Here is an 18912-nt window from a genome sequence, read left to right as displayed (position 1 = left end):
AGGAAAGGGCATTCTACTGAAACCTCCCTCCTGGCAATGATGGATGACCTTCGTGCTGCAAGAGCTGCCCGCAGATCATCCGTCCTTGTTCTACTTGATCTATCTGCTGCCTTCGATACAGTAAACCACGAAATTCTTCTCACCACACTCTCTGATTTAGGAGTCACAGGAACCGCACTAGATTGGTTCACCTCTTATCTCTACGACAGGTCCTTCAAGGTATCATGGGGAGGTGAGACATCTGTCCTCTCTAGGGTAACCACAGGGGTTCCACAAGGCTCTGTCCTTGGCCCCCTTCTATTCTCAATATACACTCGCTCACTTGGTCACATCATCCAATCACATGGCTTCTCCTATCACTCCTATGCTGATGACACCCAGCTCTATCTGTCATTCCCACCAGAAGATGCTACTATAGCAACAAAAATTTCGGCCTGCCTCTCAGACATATCGGCATGGATGTCTGAGCGACACCTCCAACTCAACCTATCCAAAACCGAGATTCTGATCTTTCCGGGCAACAATTCTCCTCAGCAAAACCTTTCAATTCAAATTGGATCGCTATTGTTAACACCCACGGCATCTGCAAAAAGCCTTGGGGTTTGGATAGATAACAAACTGAGTTTGAACCATCATGTTGCTGCGATCTCCAGATCCTGCAGGTTCACTCTCTACAACATTCGCAAGATTCGGCCTTTTCTCTCACAACAGGCTACGCAGCTCCTCGTCCAGGCAATGGTCATCTCCAAACTCGACTACTGTAACTCTCTCCTGGCTGGAGCCTCTGCAGTCACCATAAAACCACTCCAGATGGTCCAAAATATGGCAGCCCGCCTCATCTTCAATCAGCCAAAATACACCCATGTTACACCTCTCCTTACCTCCCTCCACTGGCTCCCGGTAGCTGCTCGCATTGAGTTCAAATCCTTGATGCTTGCCTACAGGGCTGTAAATGGAACTGCGCCCGCCTACATCAACACACTACTACCTAGATACACTCCTACACGCTCTCTCAGATCGGCAAACGAAAGGAGACTAAAAATTCCTTCTTCACGGGGTCTCCGTTTCCAATCATGTCTGTTCTCCGTTGTTGTCCCTGGCTGGTGGAACAACCTACCCTCCTCCACACGACTAGCCGAGACTATCACCACTTTTAAGAAGAAGGTGAAAACCTTCTTATTCCAAAAATATTACAGACAAATTTAACACATACACATGCATACACATTTAACAAATAAATACAAAATGTATAAATACATTATAATTTTTCTTAGTCTAGCACCCAACACTCTCCGAGCATGTTCTTCAATGACAAGTCTAAGCCTTATCAGGGCTCTTAGTTTGTATACTTGATATTCTATAGAAATCGAACGAGAATTGCTGGTGTCTTCCCATTGTAAGTCGCTTTGGATAAAAGCGTCTGCCAAATAAAGTAAAGTAAAGTAATACTTGAAGCTGCTCTCTCCACTAAGAATATACTCAATTGGTTCCACGACAGAAAAGTGTTCATTAAAATACTTTCTTCTTTTGAAGGCAGAGGAAAGAGAACCACCATCACAGAGGGCAGAGCTAATAGGGTTAGCACCACAGATGTCTTTCACCATTTCAGACACAATGGCTTCATCAATTTCACAGTTGTGTCTCTTCAAGCAAGACTGTAAAATGTATTTCATGTTGGGAGCAGAGGCTGAATGAGAAGTAAAATGCAACTCCTCTACAAACTCATCAATGCATCAGTTGGGAACATGAAAGGAACTCTCTAATTTCAACATCAAATGAGCCAAGCTACTTTCAATCAACTTTGGCAGTACTTTTACATCACCATCTCTAAACTCATCAATGTCAGACTGTTCACCTTCCTGATTAACTAAATCACTGCACTGATCTGTTTGGGAAGGGTTTTCATACCTCTTTAAAATGTCATATTTAAACTCATCTAATGAGTGGGGAGTATGCTTGTGATGTCTATGTGAAGCAAATGGACCATAAATATTAGTTTTGAAACTGTAATTTTTGAAAACACAGGAGACGGTTTCTTGCTTTTTCAAATGTTGACGAAGGTATTCAAAATACTCTTTTTCATTGGAAAATGTGTCCACATTACAGAACTGGCAACAGAAACTGAGAATTTACGAGGTTCTCACTCTTGCTGAGTGAGTTGAGTGTTTCCATGATATATGTGATTTCAGGCTACCCCATTGATTTAAATGAACAAAAACAATCTAGGTAAGGACATGGCAGAGGCTGCACACCAGGGATATGACGTAACCTATAATGTTTCAACAACTCGTCTTTAATAGAGGTTGCATATTTACAGATTTTGCAAGGCCAATCCACACTCTATGTTTCTGTCTTACTCCATGTTTGTTCACGCTTACTTCAGAAGGCTGACCACATTTCAACTTAAACCCCTTGATCCACGACACCAGGATACCAGAAGATGAAGGCTTGAGTTTTTGTCCTTGCAAGGCACACAGCAAAGTAACTGAAGACCTAAGTAGGAAAATAACTTAAGTTCAATGATTTTAAACTTGTAAAGCCTGGTGGCCCACCAGTACCAAAGTGTGTTTTTCATGACGGAGCCAATGGTGGTGCTGTTGACATACATTGAGAAGCGAAAGGTGGCATCTAGCATTAGCGTTACCTAACAGTTATTAACATAAACAGGCTTCCATTTACAAAGAAATGTCACATTTCGACAAAAAAAATTTTCCATCACTGCTTTACTAACAGCAAACACTGCAGTGATATCAACTTTGCTTGTCTAGCTTCAACTTTAGAACTAACACACTACAGAAGCCTGTGTTAGCGCCATTAAAGATTGCTGTTAGCCTGTGATCTGTTAGCCTGTGATCTTTTAAACATTATAAGACAAATACAAGTATCTGTATAACAGTAACGTTAGTGTTAAATGTTACAACAAGAGCCAAATGATTTCTACTATTGCTGAATTAGCGGCTCCGTGTATGTTAAAACTGAACTGATGTTGCACACAAATGCCGGAGCGTCTCGCCCGCTAGTCGGAGAGATAATATGTTACATCGTTCTTTTACCAGAATCAAGCTAATGCAAATATGTGTAATTAAGCATAAAACTACTTACCATTCAACACGACCATGACGCTGGATGAGCCTTGAACATGTGCTGTTAGACAGGTACGCTTCAGCAGAAGAGGGAAAATGTGGGCTGTTTCCACGTCATCAAGTTGTATTTTACATCGACAGAACTTAAAATTGAATTATTTTTGATTAACATATCATTTTAAACTCAGACAAGTCATAATTATATATTGAATCAAAAGGCATAATTTTTGTGTCACCTGAGCTCAATAAAATATAAATTGAAAGTAAAAAGTCTTTTTACAACAACATATATATATTTGAGTAATGACAAAAGGTCCCATTAATTACTTTTTAGAGTGTACCACGACCTGGCTGTCATCTTCAGTCCGTCTTAGGCTGCACAACTATCACCACATCAACTAGGTGACATGGCCATTGGTCTGCTTCCTGGACCTACACCATCTAGAGGACACCTGTACTCTCTGTCCAAAGCAGAGAATGTGGCCATGTGGCAGAGGCACTCCAAAACGGTACCATTTGTCCACCCACATCACTGGCCACGGCATGGTTATTTTTTGTCTCCAAAAAGGAGGGCCCTGCATCGATTACCATGGACTCAATAAGTTCACCGTAAAACCCGGACACCTCTGCCCCTCACCAACACTGCCCTCGACGCCCTTTCGATTGCCTCCTACTTCACCAAGATTGGATCTACGTTCCACCTATGATACGCATCCAAGAGGGCAACGAATGGAAGACCGCCTTCATCACTACCACCAGTCACTTCAAGAGTCTTGCCATCCCCGTTGTTCTGTCCCCACACACTGCTCCCCGGGCACCTTTCATGGCTGCCCACTGCTTACCAAGGGTGATGGTTAAAAGCAGAGAACATTTAGTTGTGTCACCATGTGCTGTGCTGCAGTGTATCACAATGACAATCACTTTACTTTCAGTCCTTGTGTCACTGCTTAACCACTGTACCCATCCTCTCTCGTTCGTCGTGGAAGTGGACGCGTCATATGTGGTGTAAAACTGTGGAGAATAGTACAAAAACTCTCTACATACAAAAGCACTGTGTTAAAACCACTCAACCTGATGCTACCTGGCAGAAAGAGGCGTGGCACAATAGAGGTTAAAATAATTAACAGTTTCTAATTTATTAACACCAGTAAATTATTGTATGTAAAAAGGTGCCAATGTTTCAGAGAAAATCAAAAATAATAGAAAGGAGAAAAGATAGAGAAAGAGGGAAAAAAGCCTGAACTAAGCTTCATAGAAGTCGCCTGGTCCAGGACAGTTAGAGAGAAAAGGTCCAGGAACTGGAAGTCCCAGTTCCCGATGGAAAGGAAAATGGAAGTAAAAAGCCCCTAGTGTCCACGAGACAATTCTTTCATACATTTGACTCCCAGGACGTTGCCACAGACCAATCAGAATTAGTTGTTTCTGCCCTGTCACGCCTGCGGTGTCTCCCGTCTGTGGCAGACAAAGCGATGGATCTCAAAACAAGTGGCTGGCATTTCACACTTCTTGCTCGATGGAAGTCCATTTGACAAAGATATGGCAAACAAAGAGGTGATGGGCCTCTCTGCAAGACAAAAGCTGCAGAAGCATCTTGACCCTGCAGAATGTCCCATCTTACAGTGGGCACTGGTACCCCAGTCCTGGCCTACTCAGACTTTAACCAGCCTGCACACTGATGCATCAGGAAAAAGGTCTAGGGGTCATTCATTTATCAACTGCAGGGTGAGAAGTAACAAGTCATTGGAAATGGATCGCGAACCTTGACCCCGGCAGAGTGAAATTACCACATGCACAATGGCAAGCTAGGGTTTTTAGCCCTGAAGTGGCCCATGTGTGAGAAGTTTTGTGACTACCTCTTCTACACCCCACAGTTCCGTGACTACTTATTATACACTAACAACAATCCCCTCACGTACGTCATGTGCACCACTAAACTCAATGCAGTGTGCCATCGTTGGGGGGTTGGGGAGTAGTCACATTTTCGGTTCAACATCAAGTACATACCGCGAAAAGCTACCATTGATGCAGACACCCTGTCGTGTGTTCAACTTGACGCTGCTCGATATATATACACACTTGCTCGGAAGAACTGTCACAGGAAGTGGTGAGGGCAGCGTGGGAGGGAACCTCGAGTGGCCCAGGAGAAAGATGTAGCCTGGGTGGCGGCGCTCTTTGTCTCCTCCCAGAATGTTGCACCGCAACCTTCTGAAGCCTTTCCCAAAATAGGAAGGAATGCACAGAGAACAGATCCAACATTTGGCGAGATTATAAAGAATTAGATAATTTAATGCCAAACTCACCGAGAACATACGGAAGTTGGTAAGAGAACCTGCAGCCAAACTCCTCCGTGAGTGGGACCGATTTATATCTAAAGGATGGGCTTTTGTAACAGTCCATCATTCTGAGACACCTTCATGACCAAATGGGTCACGTGGGGACTGAGACTTCATCTTGTCAGAGAAAGATTCTATTGGCCCTCAATGAAGCAGTGCATTGTAGACTATGTGACCAAGAAGTGCTGTGGCATCCAACTGAAACAAACAGCAGTCAATGTCCGTGCACATGAGGTCATCTGAGGTCACCTTGCTTGCACTGATTTTCTGCACCTTGAATGGAGATGAGGTTGCTACGAGAACATTTTGGTGATTTGCCCAGGCCTATCTGAGGAAAAACAAGTCCGCAGAGAATATTTATGCCCAATGGGCATTACTCCTCTAATTGTTTCCTCTTAATTTCTCAGTAGCGTTTAGGACCTCTCTTTTTTGTTATTCACTCGTTCAGTGGGGGTTAATGTAGGTTCTCGAGGTGATGCATCTGCTCTCCACACTGGTGTCTCACGCTCGTGATTCCACCATTACATGTGTAATGGTGGAAAAAGAAGGAAAAAAGTGAAAAAAAGTGTTAAGGAAAAAAGTGTGTTTTATGACTGTGTTTTATAACTGTATGAATACTGGTTCTCTGTTTTTTATGACTCTTCTTTATTACTTTTAATTACATAATACACACTTTCTGGCTGTCATAATGTAACGGACATAAATAAGACTGTTTTCTGAAATATCATGTCGGCAGTATAACATTTAAAGGTGAAATCTGTTGTAGATGGTGAGTAAACCAGTGCAGACTGAAATGAAACTAAAGTGGAATATAATGTATTTACAGTGATGTTGGTTAGGAGTAAACCAAATGAACATGTGTTAACCGCAAGAAATGAGAACGCAGATGAATGTGAGAAGTGATGGAAAATTAGCAGTGTCAGATATACAATGTGACCTAAATGGTAAATGAAAATATGCATTGATGTATAAATGTTCATTATTGTGAACATTTACTTCGCTGGAGATCTGATTCTGGACCTGGAACAGGTTCACTCTAATAATGAATGGACGTGGAGACTCTCCATCTTTGTGCCTGGGATGTAGCGTACGGTGGGCACGATCCAGCACAGGTTTCTGTGTTCTAACCAAAAATTGTAAATAGCTAAGATTAATCAAAGAATAAGGAAACTAAAGAACACAGAATAATAAAGAATTTCATTAAAGAAATTGAAGAATTTCATTAAATTCTAAAGAATATAAAGTCTTGCACTAATCTATTTAAACACGTAAAAAATAAAGAAACTCCATAAAATATGACACATGCAAGGGAATTTTATAAAGCTTTGAAAAACAAAGAGTCTTTGGAGCGACTTGAGGGTTTATCCTTTAATTTATCATTCACAGATGAAACAACATCACTGATCGCAGCAATGACTTACAAGCACATCGAATACTCCAAGTATTTGGTGCACGAAAAGATTTTCGATGTGTTCCTGAGAAGAATGTTGATGACAACAACCGACATTGGCATATTCATAGAAAGGGTGGAAGAGTTTCGTTTATTTATGCATGATGATGATGATGATGGAGTCAAACTCTACAAAAATGAACTTCAAAAATTTTATTGGTGTTTTCCGTCTTTAAATTTCCTGATCAGGCTAATGTATGATGGTTGTGACTCGTACTGGACTTTAAAATTTGTCCTGGGATATATGTGGCACAGTGGTCTTCATAATTTATGTCAAAATACAATATGCGATGTATGCTTGCCGACATATGTCTATTTGGACATCTTGATAATTTTCACTAACCAGTTTTGCTTACGATGGATGAAGAAGTTGGAAGAGCATCAGGATACCTGGATACAGATACTGGGAGAGGAGAGGTTCATGTACCTCACTGGGAAGAGTCCTGGGCCACCAAAGTTCCTCACTATGCAGAAACTCCTTCAGTGCCCTCACTACAGGGAATTTATTGTTAGCCGGAATATACAACCAGTCTCTTTCAGTTCAATCAAAGAATGCGTTATTTTCCAGCACAAGTTTTTTGATGATAGGATGAAATGTCACGTAGACATGCAGAGATTTTGGGAGCGGCATTTACATCTGGGGGAGGAAAAGAGAAGATGAATATATAAATATACACGAGAATACGAACAAACAAGTAGGAAATTATAAATTCCTATTTTTTCACGGTGGAAACACAGCTATGATCTCAGCACATTCTGTACACGTCAAGAAGGCTAATATAACATTCAAACGCACACACACAGACATCTTATATAAGACATCTTATATATTTATACATCACAGCAAATATGCAAATCACCCCACACATTCCCCACTTACTTTCTAGCTCCACCCTCTACATTCGTAACCATATCCCATCGCTGTACGCTGAGCAGGCTGCAATATACGTATTCCCCTTTTGGGGGTACAGTTCAGCAAGACATATAGTAAAGAAAATCTGTTTCAGAAATTAACATAAATCTACATATGTTGATGATCTCTGTGTCCACTCAAAATTCTATGAGAATTCTTTTAGAAATAGTACCACTTGTTCCCTGTCTGGCCGAACACCGTTTTTACGGTAGTATTAATCTGGGAACTTTGCTAATATGTACATAGGTTTATGAAAAATATGAACATATCCATGTAGTATAAATAGGGTATAAAATCTTTGGGCCACTGAAAAGTCACTTGTTTAGGGTAAAATAGGACATGTAGAACTACTATCAAGTGTTACCTGTCTGGCACAAAACTGTTTTCACTATAGAATTTACCTCGGAAGGTTGCCCATGTGTACATAGGTTTATGATGAAAATTGACATTTCCAGAAAGGTTACAACTACGTTTTAAAAGCTTTGGACCCCTGAAAAATCACTTGTTTAGTGTAAAATAAAAAATTAAGAAGGCGCCGGGGAGCAGTGTGTGGGGACGGTGCTTTGCTCAGTGGCACCCCAGTGACACCTTGGCGGAACGGGATTCGAACCGGCAACCTCCTGATTACGGGGCTGCTTCCTTAACCGCTAGGTCACCTCTGCCCAAATCCTTACAATCATAAACCGGTGAATTCTGTGACAAATTCTGTGAGGGTGTCTATCAAAGGACTAGTCCTAGTTCATGGTTCACGGGAAAAGATGTTAAGGAAAAAAGTGCACGTTGGGGCAGACGCCATTTTACGTCTGCAGCTGATGTTCCACAGCGCGATGGAGAAAATATTACACTTCTGCAGCATGTGTGTGTAAAATGCGGAAAACCTGTTCATTTCAAACATGCATATGTGTTTCATAACTGTATGAATACAGGTTCTCTGTTTTTTTTATGACTCTTCTTTATTACTTTTAATTACATAATACACACTTCCTGGCTGTCATAATGTAACGGACATAAATAAGACTGTTTTCTGAAATATCATGTCGGCAGTATAACATTTAAAGGTGAAATCTGTTGTAGATGGTGAGTAAACCAGTGCAGACTGAAATGAAACTAAAGTGGAATATAATGTATTTACAGTGATGTTGGTTAGGAGTAAACCAAATGAACATGTGTTAACCGCAAGAAATGAGAACGCAGATGAATGTGAGAAGTGATGGAAAATTAGCAGTGTCAGATATACAATGTGACCTAAATGGTAAATGAAAATATGCATTGATGTATAAATGTTCATGATTGTGAAATAAAGTCAGAGGTGACCGGGAGAGAAGTGAAGTGAAGCAGCGCACCGCGGTGCCTGATTGTCTCTCTGCTTCCTGCATTATACAGGGCTGTCTTTGTAACTGTTGTTCCCGTTACATTAATGTTCGGGCAGTAGTTGAGCTTTCTCACCTTATCAAATGGCGCTCTTTTCATCGCCACTGCTGATATAATGTGCATATAATTGCCCATGTAGAAAATAGGAGATGTCTCTCCAGCTCTTTGGAGGAGATCTGATTCTGGACCTGGAACAGGTTCACTCTAATAATGAATGGACGTGGAGACTCTCCATCTTTGTGCCTGGGATGTAGCGTACGGTGGGCACGATCCAGCACAGGTTTCTGTGTTCTAACCAAAAACTGTAAATAGCTAAGATTAATCAAAGAACTAGAAACAAAAATCCCCAGGGGAAATTTTGATGGGTCTGTCCGGGCATTGGTCACAGGCGCGGGCATGTTATTTGTAAAATGGGGCTTCTTTACTGTGGTACTGCAGTATCACTTCAAAGAAGTTTTATTTTACAAATCCGTTGTTTCTTTACGTTTGACGGTCTTCGCCTGGCGGTCTGTAACGTTCTTTAATGTTCTTTTTTGCCATTCTCAGCACAATAATAAATGGTCTGTCTTCCTGACAGACCCAATAAGGAAACTAAAGAACACAGAATAATAAAGAATTTCATTAAAGAAATTGAAGAATTTCATTAAATTCTAAAGAATATAAAGTCTTGCTTTAATCTATTTAAACACGTAAAAAATGCAAGAAACACCATAAAATATGATACATGCAAGGGAATTTTATAAAGCTGTGAAAAACAAAGAGTCTTTGGAGCGACTTGAGGATTTATCCTTTAATTTATCATTCACAGATGAAACAACATCACTGATCGCAGCAATGACTTACAGACACGTCGAATACTCCAAGTATTTGGTGCACGAAAAGATTTTCGATGTGTTCCTGAGAAGAAAGTTGATGACAACAACCGACATTGGCATATTCATAGAAAGGGTGGAAGAGTTTTGTTTATTTATGCATGATGATGATGATGATGGAGTCAAACTCTACAAAAATGAACTTCAAAACATTTTTTGGAGTTTTCCCTGTTCCATTTTCCTGGTCAGGCTAATGTATGATGGTTGTGACCCGTACTGGACTTTAAAATTTGTCCTGGGATATATGTGGCACAGTGGTCTTCATAATTTTTGTCAACATACAATATGCGATGAATGCATGCAGACATATGTCTACTTGGACATCTTGCTAATGTTCACTAACCAGTTTTGCTTACCATTGGTGAAGAAGCTGGAAGAGCATCAGGATACCTGGATACAGATACTGGGAGAGGAGAGGTTCATGTACCTCACTGGGAAGAGTCCTGGGCCACCAAAGTTCCTCACTATGCAGAAACTCCTTCAGTGCCCTCACTACAGGGAATTTATTGTTAGCCGGAATATACAACCAGTCTCTTTCAGTTCAATCAAAGAATGCATGGTTTTCCAGCACAAGGTTTTTTAATGATAGGAGGAAATGTCACGTAGACATGCAGAGATTTTGGAAGCGGAATTTACATCTGGGGGAGGAAAAGAGAACATGAATATATAAATATACATGAGAATATGAATAAATCGAACCGGCAACCCCCTGATTACAGGGCTGCTACCTTAACCGCTAGGTCACCACTGCCCCCAATTATGGGAAATTCTGTGAGAAATTCTGTGAGACTTCAAGACAGACAGGGTGTCTATCAAAGGACTAGATCACAAACGAACAACTTCCTTCTTACACACAAAGAGTCATAAATCTCTGAGACTTCACGGTGTCTGTCAGAGTGTTTCACTTTCACTTCAAATCTGGACCTTTTACCCTACACTGACTGGAGGGTCATAAATCAATCATTTTGACATAAAGTTAATGCTTCTTTTATGTAAAATTATATTAAGATTGAAAAAAACATGAATGTGTTTTGCAATAAGGCAGTAACATAATTATGATATTTTGTTGATAGTGTCAGGATTGGTCACAGGTGCTGTTTCCAGCAGTAGCCAATCCAGATTGCTTTTAAAAAGCCTTTGATTCCGCAGCGGTTCAGTGTGCATTTTGAGTTCTGGCAATTGCCACACGCCTGCGGGCTATTTTATGTTGACCCCCGTTGTTTCCCCTGTTTTCTGCCATCGTGCTGGTTTGGTTTTTGTTTATTAATAAAATCCCTTTCCCAGAATGTCCCGACTCCTTCCTTCCCCCGTCAGCTCACCGACGTGACAAATACTATCATTATAGACAGAAACTTGCACCATAATGCATGTATACTGTCATGTTCATTCCAGACCCGAATTCCGGAATTTCATGTTCGTCCTGTGTAATGTTTCCTGATTGTGTTCACCTGTGTCTGGTCATATAAAGCTGCCCTGTTCGTGTCTGTTCACCGTCGGGTCATTGTTACATGTTACCTGTTACCGGATGTGTCACCTGTCCTGTTCATCACAGATTAAACCCCTGATTCGTGACATTGTGCGAATGTGTCCTTCTTCATCGTCAAGTCTTGTCATCATTTCAGATCACCTGCCTCGCCATGCAAAACAGCCGTGACAGAATGACCCGATCGCATTTGGACGCAGCCGCCGCCCGCGCGCTGAGATCCAAGGAGCCGCGACTCACCCGAAGGACGCCACCTGCACCCTTGTCTCTGGCCAATGTTTGCTTCATGTTCCGCAGGGTCCGGATGCGCCCGAAAGATTTTCCGGGCGGGCGAGGATGCCTGCCCCACAGTCACATGTCTGGTGGCATTGAAGGTGAGAAAGGGCCATTCAGCAGGGCGATTCGGAAAATGACGTTTCCGGGTCATTGTTACATGTTCATCTGTTCACCTGTTACCGGATGTCTCCCCTGTACTGTTCATCACAGATTAAACACGTTTCGTGACGTCATACGAATGCGTCCTTCTTCCTCGTCATGTCTTGTCATCATCTCAGATCACGTGCATCACCATGCCAAACGGCCATAATAAAAGTTTTTACACACCTTCTCATTCAATGTGTTTTCTCTATTTTCATGACCATTTACATTGGTAGGTTGTCACTGAAGGCATCAAAACTATGAATGAACACATGTGGAGTTATGTACTTAACAAAAAGTGGAGACCTGGCCTCCACAGTCACCGGACCTGAACCCAGATGGTTTGGGGTGAGCTGGACCAACAAGTGCTAAACACCTCTGGGAACTCCAAAAGCATTTCAGGTGACGACCTCTTGAAGCTCATCGAGAGAATGCCAAGAGTGCGCAAAGCAGTAATCAGAGCAAAGAAACTAGAATATAAAACATGTTTTCAGATATTTCACCTTTTTTTGTGAAATACATAACTCCACATGTTTTCATTCATAGTTTTGGTTCCTTCAGTGAGAATCTACCAACGTAAATGGTCATGAAAATAAAGAAAACACATTGAATGAAAAGGCGTGTCCAAGCTTTTGGCCTGTCCTGTATCTTATCTTTCATTCGCAAACACACAGACACACACATACACTTTTTTTCTCTTTCTCCTCCTTCTTTCTCCTCCTTGAGTACCTGTCCCATCCAGTTCCCTTTTGCCTTTCTTTCTCTCTCTGTCTCGGCTATGTGTGCAGAATGTATAATTCATCTGTGCTAATGGGGTTCTGTTGCTCCAGAACCGTAGCGCAGGTATCAGGTCTCGGGCCGTGGTCACTGGACACCGCTATGTGTGCCGTAACATACACCTTAATTACGGTACAGTGGAGGAGGCCACGGCTCCGGTGTCCTGTGACTTTGGGGACGTGTCACCGGTTCAGTACAGAGGGGCTTCGTCAGCGGGGTGCTGAGGGACGACTGAACGAATGTCAGGCATGTGTGGTGCAAGAGGAGAGGAAAAGTTGAATGTGCGCAACGAGATTAATCATCTGTTATATTTATTCATATTAAATGCTTGAAAACCTGCAGTCTTGCATACTTTAGATATGTGTGAGTGGTATTAAGAGTTGGTGAGAGCTGGAGAACGAAGAGATGACAGGGAACGTGTGTAAGAGAGAAGGAGGGAGGACAGGCTGAGGTAACGGCGTTTCTCCTTCTCCCACTTTTTCCCCCAGATTTTTCTTTTTTTTCTTTTTTAAAGCTGATTAAATATTTAGCGAGTTTGAGGGATCCCTGGTGGAGCGCAATAATGATTGATGCTCAAGCGGGAGTGCAGCAGTTAGCACTAAAAAACACGCGATCCAGTTACACGCCTTATCGATGTCACACCCATTAGTGTCTACTAATAGTAACCAATCACTTGTGCTGTCCTCCTCAATTTCATTCAGGACGCTTCCTTATGTCCCCTGTCCCTTCGTTTGTGGACTGGACCCTGGGTCCACTATCGTCCTCTCCATCACCCTCTCCATTCACCCATCGCTTGCTTTTACACTTTAAATTTTAATTATTCTTTGTTCTTATTTAATTTTAATTGCGGAAAATATATTTTTTTTATTAAAACGATCAGCCTGGTATGAAATAATTAATTAATAGCAATTTAAAAAGCTGAAAAGTTCAACAATAATTACAAAAACAAACAATATTGTAGTTCTGAATTATTTATATTTCATTGTTTCTTTTGATTAAAAAAAAATAATTCTGAAATGAATTATAAGTGAGAAGTGGGCAGCCATGACAGGCGTCCGGGGAGCGGTGTGTGGGAACGCTACCTCAGTGGCAAAGCAGTCCTGGTCCAGAAATAGAATTTGCCAGATTTGCGACATATGGGAAATACCTGAAAAAAATTGTCTGCTGGGGAAATGTCTGCCTGAAGGAATGAGACAGGAGTTTCATTTGACATTATATAATTTTATGTTGCACTTTATTGCATATATGTTAAAATTCAATCTTACAGTGACAATAAAATAAAATAAAAAAAAACAGTGATTGAATGCCAGCAGGTCTAAAAACGACGAAATGTTCAGTCACACTGTCCACAAACAAACACACACACACACACACCTGTCATACGAGTTTATGTTTTATTTGAGTCTTACTGTTTCCTTGTGTATGTGTGTATATGTGTGTGTGTGTGTGTGTGTGGTCCAGGCCACCCTTGCTGCTGTGGTTAGAGGTTTCTGACGTTTCCAAACCCTCCTGAACCACACTGGCCTCTGGTGAGCCACAGTCTGGGCGAGGTGTAGAGTGACACAACGCGCTGCCCTCGCGGACCTGCTGCTTTCCCTCTCTGTCTCACACACACAACCATGAAGACGGCCAGACCGAACACACACACACACACACACGCGCAACACACAGCGCGCACACATGTGAGCCACACACCATTTGTTTCAGCATTACACACACTTTTAATGTGTGCAACATCCGCACAGACACACACATGACCATTTTTTATTTTCATGTTCATGCTTTATTCATTTTGCTTGATCTGCCTTTTGTTTTTTTTTTTATTTAAATCGGCTCCATCAGCAGTGATGACTCCGCGTCAGACTCCTCTATCCTGACACAATCACAGTTGCACACACACACACACACACACACACACTCTAAAACACACACACAGCACAGGTCATGCCCTTATTGTGTTGCATGGCTTTGGTTTCCTCTGGGCGAGTGGTAATTGATTCCGTTGTTGGTCGTGCTGGTGGTAAGTGGGGGTGAGCGCTCCAGTTTCACTGAAAACAAACCGCTCTTTTCTGGGCCTGACCTTCTCTCCTGCCTCCTCTGTCCATCCTTCCCGTCCGCACCCGTCCGTTCCCCTCGGTCTTGATCGGGCTGCTGGCGGTGTGATGCAAATGCTGGTCGTGGCGTTATGAGAGGAGGTGAGATGCCCCTCAAAGGATGTGTGTGTGCCCCTCAAAGCCATGCGGTGTTCCACGGAGGTCCCCAGTAATTCTGGGTCGGGTAGATCACTATGTACCCATGAATGAAGAAAAGACCTGCGCCGTGTCCTGGGACATTTGGGAGTGTGTTACAATAATCCAATAGTTCAATAGTCCACAAAACAAGCGCTGCTCTGGGCCCTGGACGCCTCTGGTCCTAAAGCATTGTGCTCCTGCTAAAATATAATCCATGTTCATGATCTGCTCATCCTTGACACATGACAGTTCCATGCACTAAACTGTGTCCTTCTAATCTCGACAATCTGAGTTTCTTAGAGTCTGTTCATAGATCAAAGACCAAAGTGCCCTCTAGTGACGGGTGCGTGTAACTGTGCAGGGATCTGCTGTACGCCACGCTGGCAAATAATCATTTTTTTGTGTCCATAAAATGCTCTAAATGCAATATTGAGTAATGGGGGATGGCCGTGACGAGGATAAAGAAAGACAGAGAGGCAGACGGGGAGAGACGAACGCAGACCCAGAGACAGACTGTCTGCCGAGTTGCCGTGTTTATTCTCGGTGATCCAACTCTTTGAGGAACAAAAGGGGGACAGGGGTCTGGGACCGAGAGAAAATGAGACAGAAGAAGAAAATGAGCCGAGACGTGCCCCCCCCCCCCCCCCCCTCTCCTCTTGTTCGGCTTTTTCCAACTCGAGTAAGGTGGTAGTGGCCTAGTGGGTAACACACTCGCCTGTGAACCAGAAGACCCAGGTTCAAATCCCGCTTACTACCATTGTGTCCCTGAGAAAGACACTTAACCCTGAGTGTCTCCTGGGGGGGACTGTCCCTGTAACTACTGATTGTAAGTCGCTCTGGATAAGGGCGTCTTGTAAACGCCGTAAATGTGAATGAGTCCGCCCATCTCTCGGAATCCCACCTACGGCACACAGGAAGAGACGAATTTCGGAAAGTTCCCAGGTCACATTCTCACCTCCCGGCAACCAGCACTCGTCCCGTCCCTCTATCCGCCATCGTCCTCAGTCATCTCTCTCCTGACATCATGAGGCCTCTGAATATTTTTTTCACTAGTTTGCCAGTTGTGCACAGTCTGCATGAAAAAGTGTTTGTGGGCGTGTGTGTGTGTGTGTGTGTGAGGTGGACCACTCCTTTGCACACACACACACACACACACTTGGCTGTATAAGCAGTGATAAGGCGTTTGTTAATGTGTTTGCTCAGGGTCTGCAGTAGAAAGGCCCGTTGACGCACAAGGGCCCACAGCCTGTCACCTCAGGCACAAAAGAGCCCCCCCAACGCCAAACAAGCCTCCAAATGTCACACACCGACACGGCGCGAGCAAGGCGGGGGCCGCGCGCGATTGGCCAGGCGCGAGGTGGTGGTCCGAGCGCAGGTTTAAGAGCCGAAACGGCGCCGGGATGAGGGCAGAACGCCGCCACCCACCTCCCGACAAGCCTTCATCTCATGGGGCGCATCTGAGACGTCTCACAGACGAGAGCGGCGCGGAGACAGCGAGTGACAATCGGCCAATAGACTGACGGAAGACGCAAGGACCTCTCAGTCCGGTCTCGAGACAACGCCGACGGTGACCTTTGACCTCGACAACGCAGCGATGCTGAGAGATCCCACGCCAGTGCGGACGTCCGCAGCGTCAGCGATGCTTCTGCTGGCGCTGGTGCCGGTGGCTGCCGCCGCCCCCTGCATCCACTGTCTCAGTCCAGGAGGTGAGTCTACGTGGATGTTCTGCTCCACCCCGGTGAGGTTCTAATAACATCTCCACTTCCGGATCCGGTCCGGACAATAAGACACTCTGGTCGGGCAAAGAAGGACTTGCATAAAGGTCTTCACAAATTCTCAAAATGACAAAAAAAAAGATACATTTCTATTCCGTCACTTTCTAAGAAGAGTGTCTGATTATCATTTTCCGGGTATCCATGGAATGAAACCCATCACACCAAAACTGCAACATAACACAAACGTTCTAAAAGCTCGACACAGTTTCCAATCAAAATCCCAATTGGAAAAGCGATGCGGTAATTGATACGTCATGTGGCTTGACCTGTCCTGTTCTCGCCTTCTTGACCTCTATTGTCCCTCACTGCATCTTTAGGCCCTGTGGGTATCGCTGTGTGTTCTGGAGCGTTCCTGGTTACTCCAAACACGCGTAATGAACTGAGAGTATGTCCTCTTCTGAATTGAAGCTTGACGTTCCATTGTCAAGTCCTCCAATGTCACTTGGCCATAATGCCATTGGCCATTAAAACCGTCCCCTGGCAACTCCCTCCAGTTCTGAGAGGCATTAGTAGCCGATGTTTGGGCTCTGGGTGCACATGTGTTTCTGTGAATGTCACACAACCCCTTTGTGTGTCTCATCATGTTTGCATAAGCTGACTTCAAGCAGAAAACAGGATTTTTTTTTTCCGGTCTGATCCTGCCATGGGGTCTGTGGTGGATTTTGTGATTAAATCTGTTTACCTCTCTTTTAAAGGTGAGCAGAAGCCTCCAGATTCACCGAGAAATGCACCAGCGCTGCAGCACCTGACTGACACATCAAGATTTCTAGAAGATCAGGACACAATGTTCCCCAGGTTTCTGGACAAACAAGTATATACAGATCTGGCAACCAGTCCCCCTGATTTAGTAGAAAAAAGGTTGATGTTCCCCAGCAGCCTTGTTCATCATTTGAAGATGGCCATGATAGCAGAAATCTCAGACAGGGTCAAACCCGAGAATACAATTCCAGCAGAAAAGTCCGAGGTCTCCAGCAGGGTCTTCAAACGGCTGAAAAAGTCACTGGCCAGCGCAGATTCGGGGCAGCCGGACAGGGCCAGTGTGGCAGGGCGTGGCTTAGAACGGCAGGCGAGGGCGAATCCGGTCACCGCCGGCCCTGACAGACGAGAGAAGATCCTGAAGATGCTGAACCTCATGGAGGGCCTTCAAAAGACTTACAACAGCACCCTGAGTTCACGGATGACCTTCGGCCCCAGAGGTAAGAAATGAGATGCATCTTCACGTCTGTGTTCATTCGAGGTGTCAATCCGTTTATACTAAACACACTGCATCACCTGTGTTGCAGGAACCATTCGAAATTCTGCTAAAAAGGCTAAGATGGTGGGTGGTCCACATCGCTGTGTGTATCGTTCTGTTTGCATCACTGTGCTGTCACTGTCAGGTGATCAGTTTATGGCCATCATCTCCACAGGCACCGGGAGACGGGTCGCCAAAAACCACCACATTGTCACCCGTGGACAGCAGCGGAACCGCAAACAGGACCAGCACCGACCCGCTGGGCCCGAGCGGGAAGCCTTTCAAAAAGTCTCCGCCACCCTCTGGCAAGAAGAACAATAAGAGAGGTGAGTGTTCAGCAATGGAGGCGCACATCATGTCCGGAGAGAAGGTCAAAGAAACGTATCTAATCGCCACGAACACCACCGTCCGAACATTATGACCGACGTTAAAATACAGGCCGGTGCATATCAATTTGCCACTGCGTGTGAGGAGAGGAACTTCCCTTTGACAACATGTTATGTGGTTATGATCAACAATTATTTCAGCTTTATTTAAAAAAAAATAAAAAACTTTATTCTATATATAACTTTACACTGTATTCATGCCGGCCTATTTGATTTATATTACATTTATTATTCTATCCAACCCATATCAAGAGGTCAACCATTAATATAACATTTACATTTAAATAACGTATTAACTTAGCAAAGTGAACAACTGTAGAGAGCAGCACTGTAAAAAAATGAAAAAGTTGTGAGAACTTAAAGAAAGTTGTGAGAAATGTAAGCATTTTTACATTCTCTAAAATCCACGCTCATGTAATTGTGCTGAATCAATCTGAGAGCTCCTCAGCTTCGCTTGCAAAGTGAAGTTGGTTGAAACTTAAAAACGCTTTGCAGCAGCTTTTTATTTTTTACAGTGCGTTTCCTCTGTTTCGCCCTGCAGTGTGCTTCTGGAAGTACTGCTCCCAGAACTGAAGGCCCAACCTCCA

Source organism: Denticeps clupeoides, chromosome 5 (genome assembly GCF_900700375.1).
Source record: "Denticeps clupeoides chromosome 5, fDenClu1.1, whole genome shotgun sequence".
NCBI lineage: Eukaryota > Metazoa > Chordata > Actinopteri > Clupeiformes > Denticipitidae > Denticeps > Denticeps clupeoides.
The sequence above is the reverse complement of the archived record's forward strand: the minus strand, read 5'-3'. Positions refer to the sequence as shown.